The following is a 15,898-nucleotide window of genomic DNA, read 5'->3' as shown; positions in this document are numbered from 1 at the left end:
CTTTCTGCCTTGTTACTTTCTCAGATTTGTACAAGACAGCTAGACAAAAATCCTCATATAAGAACTAGATATGAAAAAGTGGAAATATTATTGTAAATAAACCTAACCAGGTTCTCCTTGAGCATTTTAAACTTATTTTGGAAGAACTGTGCAGGAATTTGCAAGAAAACTTTCCTTAGACATGAAAAATAGTTGAACACACTGAACACAAAGGTGAATAAATCATTCTAAGAGATGCTTAAAGAAATGCCTACAGAGGAGGCATGGATCAGAAAGTTTTGGTGGGGAACAAGGACTCTGTCTGGAACTACAGTAAAGGCCATTGCTGTGCTATTATAGTCCAGAACATAACTTCATTCAGCCCTTTATCAGAGAACTTAAAGAATGTGGAGTACTTTAGTAGAGGAAAACAATGTGAATAATCTAAAATCTTAAACAAAAGGAGCAGTTGGAATTGATAACAAGCTTAGTACTATCCTGGGGGACAATAGTAAAGCCGGGAACACAGGGGAAACTGAGCAACCTGGAACTCTACTTGGTTTGGGCTCTGAACACAGTCCTCTCTGAACAATGAAGCTAGCAACCTGTGGATATTCTTCTTGGAACAATCATCTTTAGTGGGCCGTATCTATGTATGCTTTAATAATAGCAACAAGTTAGTTCCTTTAGAAATGCCTTAGTTATTCCTTACTGTATTCCAAAACCTTTTGGAAAACATATGGGAAATAGGCTGACCTACAATGAAGTATCTTGATGTACAAATGGAATGAGGCAAACTGTGTTCCAAAAATGAGTGTTCAAGATAATATCTTCTTTTTCGGTTGTTACAATTTGTCTTCTAAATAATTGGGCCTGCATATTTTTAAAATCAGATGACTATTGAGAATGTCATGTGCAGTTAGCAAGGTTTACAAAATGTCAGTCAAAACATTGATCTATGTGCATGCTATGTGTCTTAGCAAGCAATTTTTCTTTCAAAGCCACCCAAGATAACTGACACTTTTGAGTACCCTTAGTCAAGTGGCCTGCTGACACCTTTCACTGCATATTTCTATGTACTATTGTACTATGCCTTTGCTTTAAGTAAAGTAACCCTTCTCTAAACAGGAATTAAAGGAGACCCCTCCTACGTAGTGGGGACTCCTTCCTGGACCCTAGATTAGGCTCAAACCACACCCAAACACCAGTTTTCACACAGAGATCCCTTAGTAAATGGAGAAGAAAAGTTAAAGTGGCTGCTTTCAGGCTCAGGCAGAAAAACAAAAACAAAAACAGCAGCAAATGACCTTGCAGGTGTAATTTTTAAGATGAGAAAAAGGGGAGGTCTGTGTTAAAATGGGCTAGGATGTGGTGGTATGTTTTGGTTGGGCATGTTAATTAGGTGAACCAAAGGGATCTTTTAATTGTTGAACTTCAATATTTTGATAGCTGGACCTTGGTAGTCAGCCTCAGGAGGAGGAAGGGGGCAAATGGGGGAAGAGACCTTGATGGCTATTTTTTGAAATGTAATCTAGTGGTTTTTAGCAAGACAGAGGGAATGGGAAAGATGGGCAAAGTCTACCAGAGACATGCTTGAGCCAACCAGAGTCCCTTCAGGAATACCCCACCCAGACCCCAACAACCAATTAAATACTTTAGGTAGGTAGAGGGAAGTATATAAATTTTACTCTCATAACTAAAAATTTCCTTCACTGCTTCCTATACCTTTAGGTTGTGATATTTATGTCCTCAAGGCTTAGCCAACTAATCAGTTTTGGCAAAAACAATCATCAACCTGAGGCCTCCATGTCCTACAAGTTGGCTGATACTGAACTGCCTCTGTCAGGTTGTTCACCAGGATTGGATACATCAATATAAATATGAGAAAAGTGGATTAATATGTGACTCTGCCAAACCACAAACAATGCAGGACTCCTCAGTGTCAATTTAGGACAATTCCTCTGGCCCAAGTCTCCAGCCTCTTGGAACTGATGGAGAATGTTTCGTTTTGTCTTTGTCTCCTCTGCTTTCTTTTTCTTCCAGTGTCACTCAGAACATCAGCTAGAAACAACTGCAATCTTACTGAGTTAATACTACACAATTACAATCATCTATGATAAATATGAATATTGCATTTTTGTAGAAGTTCACTGGACAAAGACACAGCGAAAGAAGAGGACTCTCATTGAGATGAACTCAATTTCACAAAAAAAGTATTCTACAATTCACGTACCAAATTCTAAAATTCCCGAAACACTTGAGATCGAGTCAGTTAAAAAAACAGGCAGAATGAGATTGGTCTTCATGAAGGCCACCCCTAGGTAAGAAGGTATTGGCAACTGATGGCTTTGAAGGGAAAAGAGTCGGGTTTTTTGTTTTGTTTTGGTTTGGTTTTTTTCAGGACAAGGCCACTAGTATGTTTCCCATGCCCTGTAGATGGCCACACACACTTGGACAGCAGTAACTGAACTCGGTGTGTAATAAAAAACAAAAACAAAAAACGTAAATTAAGAGATGGCTGCTGGGGGTGTAAGGCATAGAGTTGATTAAAATACATCACTTATATGCAGAAAATCCCCCCAAAATAAACATATTTAAGTGGGTTTGTTTGGATTTTTCTGAACAAAACATTAAAACAGATGTCTGTAGGGCTAGGATATGGGTACGCATGATAAAGGTTGCCATGCAAGTCTGAGGACCTCAAACCCGCTCAAGGATGAGGAAAAGTGAATACTTAGTGTTGGTGGAAGTTTAAACTGCTAATAATTAACAAGTGAATAACTGTGAGTTTACCTCAAAAGTAAAATACAGAATTACCATTTCAACAAACTATGCATCTCTCCACATATAATGAAGAGTCCAAACATCTACCACAGATACATGCACACATATGGCCATTGTTGATCTACTTCCAATAACTTCCAATCAGCTGATGTCCACAGAATGGAAATGTGGCATATAAACATATTGGAATTTGACTCTAAAATGAAGAATGTTGAAATGAAATTTACAAGCAAATAGATACACCTATAAATGTAATTACACTGAACCAGGTGTTGAAACCACACAAAGTCAAAGGCTGTCTGCTTTTCTTAATACATATGCTTTCTTTAACCTTTTCCTGTATGATTCAAAACTAGACTGAGTGTCCATAGTGAGCATGAAGAAGAAAGGTTCCATGAGATCTGTGGGGAGGTGGAGGTGGAACAGGCACAGTAGCAGGCTTGTGATGTGCAAGTGGAGTGGTAGATACAGTAGGATTGAAAGAAAAAAAGTATGGGAGAGGGAAGAGAGGAGGAGTTTTAGTATCAAAATGCAGGGTTATTCTCAGCTTTGCAGTGATTTTCAGGACAGACTATTGGTACAGGATTGTTCCTCTCTAAAAAATACAATCCAGCATTGAAGTACAAGCCTTTAATCCCAGAATGAATGATACTTCAGAGGAGGGTGATCTATGAGACCAAGGCTAGCCTGGTCAAGAGAGAAAGTTCCAGGGCAACACAGAGAAACCCTGTCACCAAAATCAAACCAAACCAAAAACAAATAATAATAAATTATATATTAAATATGAATTAAAAATAAATACACATCAAAGTAACCACAAACACAGGAGTAATAAATATATTATGAATATACTGCACAATCAGATCAACTTTCACCCAAAAAACATATTTCCAGCAGGTAAAATGTACATTTGTCTTTCTCTCATATGAACTTTCTGCAGTTTTCCCAACGGTTAGAAATTACACCACCTACAAAACCAACTATCTGAAGGCAACAGGAAAGACATCAAGGACTGCGATCCCAGAAATTATGTTACAGAATTCCCATTCCCAATCTCTTCTGTTTCAAACAGCCTACAGCAAAACAAGGAGCAGCAACAAACACAATTCCAGTTCAGTGAAGCTCTGCACATTTCACATTCAGCAATGTCGGAAACACTTTCCAAAATTCCAATTTTAACCTCAAAAAAAAAAAATACACTGTAAAACACTGTAAAATGTGAAGCAAAATGGCATTTCTCTCTTTCTTCAGACTGGTAATTTTAACCACTGCTGTAGGAAAAACAAGAAAAACACTGTTGCACATTATCATAAAAAGGGGAAAAGGAACCATGCAAAAATCATAATAGATAAGTGGTGAAGGCATAAAGGCACAGTCTGGACTCATCACCACCAACCTGCCATCTCTTTTAAAATCTGTGTAGTCACAGCTTCCCAGAAGGGACTCACCCAAGAGTGCTGGGGAAGGTGGGGAAGCAGCTTCACCAGGACAGAACAGTGGGGACTCAGGACTTGAGGCTGCCTGTGGGGTGCACACTTCAAGTGCACATGGACACAGACATTGCTAGGTCAGACTCCATATTCCAGGACCAGGGAAAACCTATGTGCTGGTGCCAAATAGCTCCAAAGTATCTATTGTCCCAAACTGCCACCAAAGATTCCAGGACCCCAAGACTCACTCACCATTTCATACCACTGATGTGTCCGAATTTTCATATAGTAGTGTACTGTTTCATATAGAAAGTAAGTGTTTACCCCTCCAAGTTGGTCTTATCTTATATGCAACAATTTTGCCTATCATTAGCTAGAACTGCTAATATTTTCTTCAATTTGAACCAGAATCTACACTAAAACACAGAAGGAATTTTTAAATGTATCCATTTTTTATTTTACCATTTAATACGTTCAGTATTGTAGCAGTATATAATGTTAACATTCAATAAACAATAGCATTTTCATGCTCCATTGAAGACTAGGGTCTAAGAGAAAATCAGTGACAAAATCACATTCAGAATAACATGAAAAGAATTACTTAGAAATAAAACCAAGCAAAAGAGTAAAAGACAGGGACAATAGCAACCTCAAATGGTAAAGAATTTAAAAATGTATGACCATGAGTTGCCAGGAATAATATTGTACAAAGGTCTCTTTCTAACCTTTTGTCTCTTCATTCTTCACTGGGGGAGAAATCTAACACTCTTAGTGGCTGCACAGCCTACATCCAATCTGCCCCCTAATTCTAGTAGGTTGTCCTGGCCTGAATTCAGGCACAGGGCCCCTACTTGATCAGAAACCACACCAGTGATATGGCACCTGCCAGTTGACATCCCTCACTCTCTGGTGTAACCTATATGCTATCCCTCCTACCACTCCTCACCGCCATATACCTGTCCCCACAATTTAAACAATTTAACTGCTCGACCAGAAGCCACACTGGCTACGAAAACTCCAAGTAGGCTGCCAGCCCAGAGATCACCCCCACTCTCTTGGTTTCCCCCAATCCTCTCTCATCCCTTCTCATTGCCATGTCTATACCCCCCAACTCAGACAGAGATCTTCTGCTCAACCACAGGCCATACCAAGTCCAAAGACCAGAAAGGAAATAGAAACCCAGGAACAAAACACCATCTAACAAAGACAAACTCAGAAATCAGCATCTAGGTCTCTCATCACCACAAACCCAGATGCCTAGATGTTAGCACAAGAAAAAAAAATTAACAACAAAAGTAATATGTCACCACCAGAGCCCAGCTATTATACTACACCAAGCCCTAAATATTTCAACATAGCTGAACCACAAGAAAAAGACATTAAAACTAACTTTATACAGGTCATAGAGTTCCTTAAAGAAGAAATGAATAAATCCCTTAAAGAAAATGAGGAAGCCAGGCGGTGGTGGCACACGCCTTTAATCCCAGCACTTGGGAGGCAGAGTCAAGAGAGGATCTCTGTGAATTCAAGGCCAGCCTGGTCTACAAAGCAAGTTCTAGAACAGCTAGGACTCTGCTACACAGAGAAACCCTATCTCAAAAAAAAAAAAAAAAAAAGGAAAATGTATACACAACAAATTGGAGAAAATGAATAAGTCCTTTAAAGAAAGACAAGAAAATGATCTTAAAACTAACTATATGAAGATAACAAAGGTCCTTGAAATGGAAATGAACAAATCCCTTTAAAAAAGCAAGAAAATAAACAGCACCATGTCTGTCTGCATGCCACCATCACCCCCCACACACACTATTATGATAATGGACTCAACCTCTGAAACTATTATGATAATGGACTCAACCTCTGAACTATAAGCTACCACCTCAGTTAAATGTTTTGCTTTACAAGAGTTGCTATGGTCATGGCTTCTCTTCACAGCAATAGTAACCCTAACTAAGACATCACATAATAATCACAACACTAAACATACAGAACACAGAAAGAATATTAAAAGCAGCAAGTTGCTGTGGGATAATACTCTTGTATACTGGCTTAATAAAACACTGATTGGTCAGTAGCCAGGCAGGAAGTATAGGTGGGGAGAGCAGACTAAAGGAATGCTGGGAAGAGGAAGAGCAGAGTCAGGAGTTGCCAGTTAAACACAGAGGAAGCAAGATGTGAAGGCAGAACTGAGAAAAGGTCCCAAGCCACATGGCTGAACATAAATAAGAATTATGGGTTAATTTAAGTGTAAGAGCTAGTCAGTAATAAGCCTGAGCAAATGGCCAAGCAGTTAATAAGCCTGTGTGCTTACTTGGGGGACACAAGTGGGAGAGCCAGGACACAGGAAAATGTCCGACTACAGCAAGTGAAAATGATCAAGTGATATATACAGGCAGACCTATAAAAATTACACCTGACTTCTCAATAAAGACACTAAAAACCAGAAGGACCTGGACAGATGTGCTGCAGACTCTAAGAGAACATAGATGCCAGTCTAGATTACTATACCTAGAAAAACTTTCAATCAAGTGGCTTTCTGCCATGCCCCTTGGCTCCACACGCCAAGGCTGCGGAACACCGTTGTTTGTTGTTGTTGTTTTTAAGATTTATTTATTTATTATGTTTATAGTGCTCTGCCTGCATGTACACCTGCAGGCCAGAAGAGGGCACAAGATCTCATAGATGGTTGTGAGCAACCATGTGGTTGCTGGGAATTGAACTCAGGACCTCTGGAAGAACAGCCAGTGCTCTTAACTGCTGAGCCATCTCTTCAGCCCTGCTGTGCACCGTTTTTTAAAATACAACATTTGGTGCCATGCTCAGCAGAAGCCCTGCTAGGATCCCTGGAACCATCAACACTCACTTCATCCAACACCATCATAATCTGTAAGCTCCCCCACTTCTATCATTTCCCACAGCCAACTTTAGTAGGACAACGGCATGAACTGGATAGATTTCTGTATGATAGTTCATCCCTTGCCTCTTCCTCCCCCCCCCGCCCCAACTCTGCTGTGTGTGGTGTGTATGTTTAGTGGCATACCCTGACAGGACCCATCAAAGGTATCCACTTCATGCCAGGACCTCACTCACCTGCTCCACCTGTGGCAGATCTGCTCTCTCCCACCTGTAACAAATTGGTTTTCTCACTCATTGACAGCTTTATAGTTTGCTACAACATGCAAGTCAGAGATGGAAAAGCCATCTTCATCTTGCTCAGCACAGACTGGTTCTCCCTTTCTTACTCAAATCCTGTTTAATATATCTCTATGTATACATGTCTATGACTTGGATTTAACCCTATATGTATGAATGTAAGCCGGCTTTAATTCTGTGTGATTGTGTATGTAACTTGGATTCAACTCCGTGTATATGTGTATGCTTGTTTTGTTGAAAAGTTTTGACTGTGTTTTCTGGTCTGTTCATATATTTTGTTGCAAACATGGAGCTGAAAGAGAAATGGTTTAAATATTTTTGCTGTCTCTGCTGCCAACAGCAACCAGTCACCACCCACCACCGCTATGGCTGCATTTATGATCAGGGCTCAGAATTTATCTCTGTGCTGTGGTCACTGGATTCAGTTAGCAGGAGTTTAAATATCTTTTTGAGATAGATAAGGTTAAAATTGTTTTATGCTGTGCTTCTTTATTGGAAAGCTAGCTTTAGAGCTGGATTATGGTTCTTCCTTCGCTAGATCCAGGCATGCTTATTTAAGTTTCCTCTATGTCATTCTGTCGGTCTGAGCCCCTGACACAGTGACAGGGAGAAGGAAGCAAAGCAGAGCAGCCCAGATATTGAACTTTGGATTGTTTGTACTACTGGAACTTAGTTTTGCCTTATACAGATTGTGTTTATGCTACGTTTTTTTTTCCCTCATAAATTAAAAGAGGGCACTTTCTTCTTGATATTGCAGGAAGACATTTGTGAGATTTTTAAAACTTTTTAAAGATGTTTTTAAGGTATTTAAATTTATAAGGCTATAGCCAACTTGTCAGCTCATTTTATATCTAAAAATCAAGCCTTGTTTTTCTAAATCTACTAGGTCTCTTGATAAAAAATGTTCTAACATATGAAAGTCTATACAAGTTTTGAGGGCCTAAAAATGTTTTAAAATGTATAAAAGTTTGAGGATATAAAAAGTCTATTCAAGGGCTGGAGAGATGGCTCAGAGGTTAAGAGCGCTGGCTGCTCTTCCAGAGGTCCTGAGTTCAATTCCCAGCAACCACATAATGGATCACAACCATGTGTAATGAGATCTGGTGCCCTCTTCTGGCATGCAGACATACACGCAAGCAGAACTCGGTATACATAACAAATAAATAAATGTTTAAAAAAAAAAAAGGTAAAAGTCTATTCAAGCTTTGAGGGACTTAAAGTGGTTTAAGATATAAATATCAATTTTAAGGGGCTGGAGAGATGGCTCAGCGGTTAAGAGCACTGGCTGTTCTTCCAGAGGTCCTGAGTTCAATTCCCAGCAACCACATGGTGGCTCACAACCATCTGTAATGAGATCTGGTGCCCTCTTCTGGCCTGCAGACATACATGCAGGCAGAACACTGTATACATAATAAATAAATAAATAAACCTAAAAAAAAATATCAATTTTAAAAGGCATAAATAGATGATCTAAATGTTTCAGATTACTTTCCCCTTCTATGATACTGTTAATTTAAAATTTCAAAAGTTTAGAGTTTAACATTAATAAAATTCTGATACTGTGTCACAAGCTCAAGATTTTAGATTTTCTTTGGTTGTCTTCTAAATATAACTTATAGGTATGAGTCTACTCCTGCTGTTTCACAGATACCCGTTACCTGCTTTTCTATCATATGGATTTCAATACTGATTGGTAATACTAATATATCTAAAACTTTTATGTCCTTTTATAAAATAAGAATTCATGTAAGTTTCATGGGATCAAAAAGCCATAAAACTTGTATCTACTTCACAGAGATCAAAAGGATTCCAGATAAATACAGCAGTACAGCTTGAGTTTTCCCCTCTTGTCTATTATGGTTAAGAGACTTAATGACTGCTTCTATTTCCTTATGGGTTATAGGTCTATTTTTCTTTTCATCTGATCTTGACTTAACTTTGGTAAGTTGTACTTAATGAGAATGGGATTGGTCCCCAAAAAGACAACAGCTAGCTAAGAAGGTTTTAGCAATTGGTGGTTTTGGGGAAAGGAGGGTCATTTTCTTCAGGAATATGGCCACAAGTATGTTGTCAGTGCTCTGGTGTCTGGCCACACACATGTGGACAGCACTTACTGAACTCAGTGGAAAATAAATTTAAAAAAAATTAAGAGCTGGGTTTGCTGGGGTGTAAGCACTAGCTGTGATTAAAATACATCACTTAAAATGTAAATATCCCAATAATAAAAATACATTTTAAAGGTTTGTTCGGTTTCTTTTCTTTTCCTTTTTTTTTTTTTTTTTTTTTTTTTTTTTTTTTTTTTTTGAGACAGGATTTCTCCATGTAGTTTTTGGTGCCTGTGATGGATCTTGCTCTGTAGACTAGGCTGCCCTTGAACTCACAGAGAGGCACCTGCTCTGCCTCCCGAGTGCTGGGATTAAAGGCGTGCACCACCGGCGTCCAGTTTGTTTGGCTTTTTATAATAAACCAATAAAATAGACATCCACAAGGTTAGGATATGGATACCAAGGTAAAAAGTTTGCAATAAAAGCCTGAAGACCTCAAACCCTATAGAGGATGTGTGTGAAAATGAATACTTACCGTTGGTAGGAGTGTAAACTGCTGCAATTAACAAGCAAATAGATGTGACCTTGCCTTGAACAGAGAAAAACAGAAATACTATTTCACCAAGCTATCCATTTCTCCACATATAATGAAAAGAGTCCATACACTGTAACAGATACATGCACAGTAGTGATCATTGATGCTGTAGTCCAAATATTGAGAAAAAGAATCAGCTTGGATCTCCATCAGCTGATGTCCACATGATGGAGATGTGGCACACAAACACAATGATTTTCCCTCAGCAATGAAGAAAACTGAAAGGAAATTTACAAGCAAATGGATATAACTTAGAAATGCAATTATACTGAGACATGTAACCCAAGAACAGAGCCAACTGCTGTCTCTCTTATGTATGGACTCTATTTTCGAACTCCCACCCATCTGTTCCAAAACTGGACTGAGTGCCCATAGAGACATGAAGAAAGGTTCCGTGAGGTCTGTGGGGAGGTGGAATGAATGCTAGAGGGGTAGTAGAATGCATGGGATAAGCAGTAGAGTGATGAATACACTAGTATTGGAAAGAATAAAACAAGCACAGGAGAAGGAATAGAGGAGGAGGCTGGTGTATCAAAGTTTGGGATTATCCTCAGCTATGCATTGAGTACTGGGCCTGCCTACTGGTAAACAGGTGTCCAGGTCCAAAAAGAAAAGAAAAGAAAAATCAGGCATGATGGTGCAAGCCTTTCAACCCAGAATGCATGAAGCAGAGGAGGGTAATCATCTCTGAGTCCAAGGCTAGCCTGGTCAACATATCAAGTTCCAAGGCCACACAGGGAAACCATGTTACCAAAAACAAAACAAAGAAAGAAATGATAATATATTAAATATAAGTTAAATGAAAACCAATGTATAAACACAACTGTAATAAATATATTATAAATGTAGGGCACACTCAAGTCAACTGCCCAGCAATCTAGATTCAGCCTCAACAATTTCCAGAACAATAAGGTCTATGAAGGTGCAAGTTCATTGCAAGAACTCATCCAAGAGTGCAATAGACTGTGATAAAGCAGCTTCACTAAGGACAGAAGTGTGGGGGATGCAGGACTAAAGGCTGCCTAAAGGATAAACACTTTAAGGATATATGGGCATGGGCATTGCTGGGCCAGAGGCCAACTTCCACTGGACTGCCCAGCACCAGTGCAAACTTCAGTTAGTGTCCCAAACTGGCCCCCAGATTTCTAGGAGCTCAAGATGCACTCACCATTTTGTGCTTCTGATGTGTCTAGCTGTCCTGCCAAAGAGGCCTGCAGTCAGCAGAACACAATCACCCAAAAGAGGTCCTTGGGTGACTCTGCTAAGCAAAGCTAAAAACAGTTTCAGGGGAAATGACTATCCGTGCTCATTTGGACAGTTCATTTTGTTTAGTAATACTGTCCCTGATTGGCTAACTGTACTCATACCACCCCTCAGCCTATAATATCAAAACATCTTAAGTTCAGGCCAAGCCCATAATGTCAGCATTCTCAAAAACGGCAAACTTCTGTGAAGTCAAAACCATTCATGGCTACGCAGTGAAACCCTGACTCAAAAACAATTACAGAAGCTGGGCATGGTTGCATCCATTTTTCATTCCTGTACTCCTGAGACAGAAGCAGGATAATCACTAAATTGGAGGTTAGTCTATGCCAAAGAACTAGTTCCAGGGGACAGCCAATAATACCCAAAGAAACCCTGTCTAGAAAAACCAAAACAAAGAAAAAGGAAGGAAGAAGGAAGGAAAGAAAGAAGGGAGGGAGGGGGGAGAGAAATAAGCAAAATATAAACAAAAATAACAAAAAACAACTTTTGAAAAATCCAAACAAAAAGCTTGACATTAGTACTGAGCTCTGAAATTGATCAAATGATCTAAGGATGACACTGCATTGTAAGACAACATTCTCCTGGATTTTTAGTGCATTAACTCCCTTTTCCCATACCCGGTATTGCCCTTGGCCCTTTTCCATTAAGTAGTGTCTTAAGCTTGCTTTGGACATTCCAAATTCATGGCCCAAAGGAAAAAAACAGGACTTCAGGGTAGGTGCAGGCTTCAGGTAAATTCATGCACAAAAATCACATATAGAGCTTGTAGTGGATAGCTTTGTGTGTCAACTTGACACAAGCCAGTCATCAGAAAGGAAATGCAGTTGAGGAGATGCTCAATGAGGTCTAGCTATAAGACATTTTCTTAATTAGTGATCAATGGGGGAGGGCCCAGCCCGTGGTCCTGGGTTCCATAAGAAAGTAGGCTGAGCCAGAAGCAAGCTAGTAAGCAACACCTTTCCATGGACTCTGCATCAACTCCTACCTCATGGATCCTGCCCTGTTTGAGTTCCTATCCTAACTTCCTTCAGTGATGAACAGCAAAGTGGAAATGTAAGTCAAATAAACATTTTCCTTCTCAACCTGCTTTTTTGGGCATTGTGTTTTGTCTCAGCAATTAAAACTCTAAGACATATTGGTGCCAGCATAGTGGGATATTGCTCTGACCTGACCATGTTTTGGGGAGGCTTGTGGAAAGACTTTGGAACTTTGGGCTAGGAGAGCCATGGAGTGTTAAGAGCTCTGTGGAATGTTCTATGGGAACATAAGAACATTGAGAGCACTGCAGAGGATGGAGGCCCAGCTTGTAAAGTTTCAGAGGGAAGTTTAAAAACTCTATCAGGGCCATTTGTTAGTTTGAATTAAGATTCTGTGGTTCTGGTTAGCTGGGGCTGAAGAATGGAGCTGTGATTAACAAGATATCAGAACTATTAAAATAACCTTTATGTTACTGGGACAACTGATGCTGGTTAGCTAGTTAAGATATTAGTGGTGATTAACAGGCTAGCATCCCTGGTGACAACTAATGAGAAGTTTTTCCTGACAGCACAGAAAAGCTGTGTTCCAGAGACAGCCATGGCTGTTCCTCGTGTTGGCAGAAGGATTTGATGTGTAATCGTGACCAAGGTGGTACTGGTTTTGCAGCCATGAAGGAGTAATTGAGACCAGTTGAGGCACAGCACTGTGAGAGGCCAGGAAAGGCCATTGGTGAAGGTGCAGCCTCAGTAGCAGTTGAAGGCCCAGAACGAAGGGGTCACGCAAAGAAGTTGAGGCTTGGCATTAAGAAGAGAGCCTATTAGTGAAAGTGTAGCCCAGCTACAGCAAGGGACCCCAGCATTTTAGAGATGCCAGTACCATGGGAAGATCACCAAGAACAGTAGCAGCAGTGGGGTCGAGTCAGCCAGAGCCTAGAAGACAAAACTACGGCTGCATCGGGCAGGGCCGAGCAAGTGACCCAAACCCATTGGAGGAGTACAGAAGATCATGAGTGAATCCCAGACAATTGGACATTGAGCCATTCATACTGTTGAAGCTTGGTTTCGCTTGGTTCAGATTGTGATGGTGCCCTGGTTTTTCTCTCTTGAAGAAGTTAATTTAATTTTGACTTTTAAAGGAGCCCACAGGTGAAAGACTTGAACTTTTTAAAAAGGTTGAATTTTTTTTAAACTTTTATTGATTCTTTGTGGATTTCACATCATTCATTCTGATCCCACTTATGTCCCCATCCCTTCCCATCTGTTCTCAGCTGTTGCAACCTCCCCCAAATCAAAGACAAATTTAAAAGAAAAACCAAAAACCAAACCAAACCAAACCAAAGAAGAATCTTGTCATGGAAGCTGTGTGTGGTGTGGCCTGTTGAGTCACAAAGTTTACCCTTTAGTCCATTCATCTTTTCTTCCAAGTGTTCACTGCCCAGGTGGGCTCCCCAGCCCTGCCTCAGCTAGCTCACCCAAGGCAGTCTAGAGCAAGGAGTGGGGACTGTTCTCAGGCCCTCAGTCCTAGGTCTCCCACACTCAAATCACCAACGCCAGCTCTATTGTTTCGCCAAGGCAAGGTACAAGGCCCTCTCTCCCAATTGCTGTAAGGGGCATACAAGAGTGGTGTGGCATCAGCTCTTCACCTCTCACAGGCTCAAGGCTGGCTCATCTGTGGCCCTGACAACAGGCTCAGCTGAGTGTACTGTCCAGGTGGGGTGCAGGGCCTGCTCTGCTGTGTGCTGCAGCTGGTGAGGGGCAGGGCTGGTTCTCTCACTCTCATGACCCCAGTCCCAGCTCTCTCACCTGCTGAGGTAACTGGTGGGAGTGGGAAGGCATCTTTCTCTTGTCCATGCCACCACATGGCAGAAGAGGGAAGAGAGGCTAGCTCTCCTGCTCTCACACTGTCAGGGTCATCTTACCTGCATCCCTGATTGGATCTACTGTGCTGCCCAGGTGAGGTGCATGCCTGTGGTAAGGGTTGGGGCCATCTTTCCCAAGGGCAGGGGCGAGCTCTCCCCTGAGGAGGGTAGGAGCAGCTCTCCTGCTACAGTATGCAGTGAGGAGCGAGGCTAGCCATCTCAGGGTCAGTGAAGGGTGGCGCTAAACACAGCATGGTTCAATGAGTCCCTATGCTAACATGGGCCATGGACATCATCACAGACCCCAGCTGCAGGAGGACCACAGACCTAAGCATGGCCTTTGGCAGCAGCTCAGACCCAGATATCATCATGGCCCAGTGGTAGCATGGCTCTCAGACACCAACTTGGTCTAAGGGGGCTGACGAGACCCTGGGCATCTGCAGAGCCCTTGGTGGTAACAGGAGCCACAGACATCAACTCAGACCCTGGCTGCTATAGGGCCACAGACCCAGACACGGTCTTTGGCAGCAGCCCTGGCCCAAATGTCACCACGGTTCCAGGTAGCAGTGCAGGCCACTCAGACCAGTATGACCCCCATAGCAGTGTGGCCCTTACACATCAACATGGCCCAAGGTGGTGGCCCAGACCCCCAGCACTGACTGTTTTTGATGGTCTCAGGAGCTATATACATCAACATAGACCCTGTCTGTGGCAGGGCCATGGACCCAGACATGACCCTCAGCCACAGCCCTGGTCCAGATGATACCATGGCCCCTGGCAGCAACATGCCTCAGGCATGGTTAGTGCAAAAAACCAAATCTAATTAAAATTTCCTCTTCCTCAGTGACCAGGAATTTTGACCCACTTTCACAGACAGAACAATCTAACCCTCTTATATCATTTTAAAAACATCATCATATTTTAACAGAACCTACACACAAAATGAATTTTTGATTGGGTAATGTAGCCTAATAACAAAGCCTGTGTTTACGTCATGTCAGGCGTGGCTTCGGGTCCAGTACTAAGAAAAATATGAATGACAAAGGTGACGACAGGAAAACTCTACAGCAGCACTGACAAGGCTCTAAAGGGGAGAGCACACCACCCACGACCCCCCCCACGACCCCCCACACCACAGTCTGAACGCAGCATCACCAACATGGCAGCTCTCCAAGCTCTGAAGAGCTGCAGGTTCCGGTTGCCTTTTCACCACAGCAAGAAAGTGGACTTGGACAAAATGGTTTCCTGTGAACAGAACAGGCTGGGAGGCCTTCTGCACAGCTGTCTGCTTTGCACACAGCTGCGCTTTTGGAAGGAGGAAGCCAATGCAGCACTCTAGCGCACTCCTGTCCGCACAGTGCCAGAGGAATGACAAAGCCGCAGAGCCACAGCCTTTGCTCTGTCACAAACAACAACTCACAATTCCAGGAGCCCTGACACACTCACTCTTCCCTGCTTCTGGTGGACCAAGGTGTCCTCCTTATGGGCAGTAGAAGTGACTGTTGAATGAGCCCAACATGATACATCTCAGCATCTACACTGGATTCAAACCCAGTGGCAAGGGTGAGGCTTTCTGAATATCCATGCACCCTAGTGGATGTTTGGTGAAAGAAAGTAACAGCATCCCTAGTTGATGAAAGAGACATAAGGACTGGATATTCCGGGCAGTCCTGAGGCCAAAACCAATAGAGTTGGGGTAGAAGGAATCGTGAATTCTCTCCAGACACAGCAATGGGAAGGAGGGCCTGCTTTGCAAATACAGTATTTTGGAATACAGCTTTTTCACACCTTATACTTAAACCGATCCATT

General features: G+C 41.7%; 1 protein-coding gene across 1 annotated transcript in view; it reads right to left on the bottom strand.

Annotated features, from left to right (window-relative positions):
* Positions 1–15,898, bottom strand: part of LOC102919131 (uncharacterized) — a 54,142-nt gene that overhangs the window by 6,961 nt on the left and 31,283 nt on the right. The window lies entirely within an intron of this gene.

This window comes from Peromyscus maniculatus, chromosome 22, assembly GCF_049852395.1.
Source record: "Peromyscus maniculatus bairdii isolate BWxNUB_F1_BW_parent chromosome 22, HU_Pman_BW_mat_3.1, whole genome shotgun sequence".
Taxonomy (NCBI): domain Eukaryota; kingdom Metazoa; phylum Chordata; class Mammalia; order Rodentia; family Cricetidae; genus Peromyscus; species Peromyscus maniculatus.
Note: the sequence above shows the minus strand (reverse complement) of the source record. Positions and strands in the feature narration are given on the sequence as shown.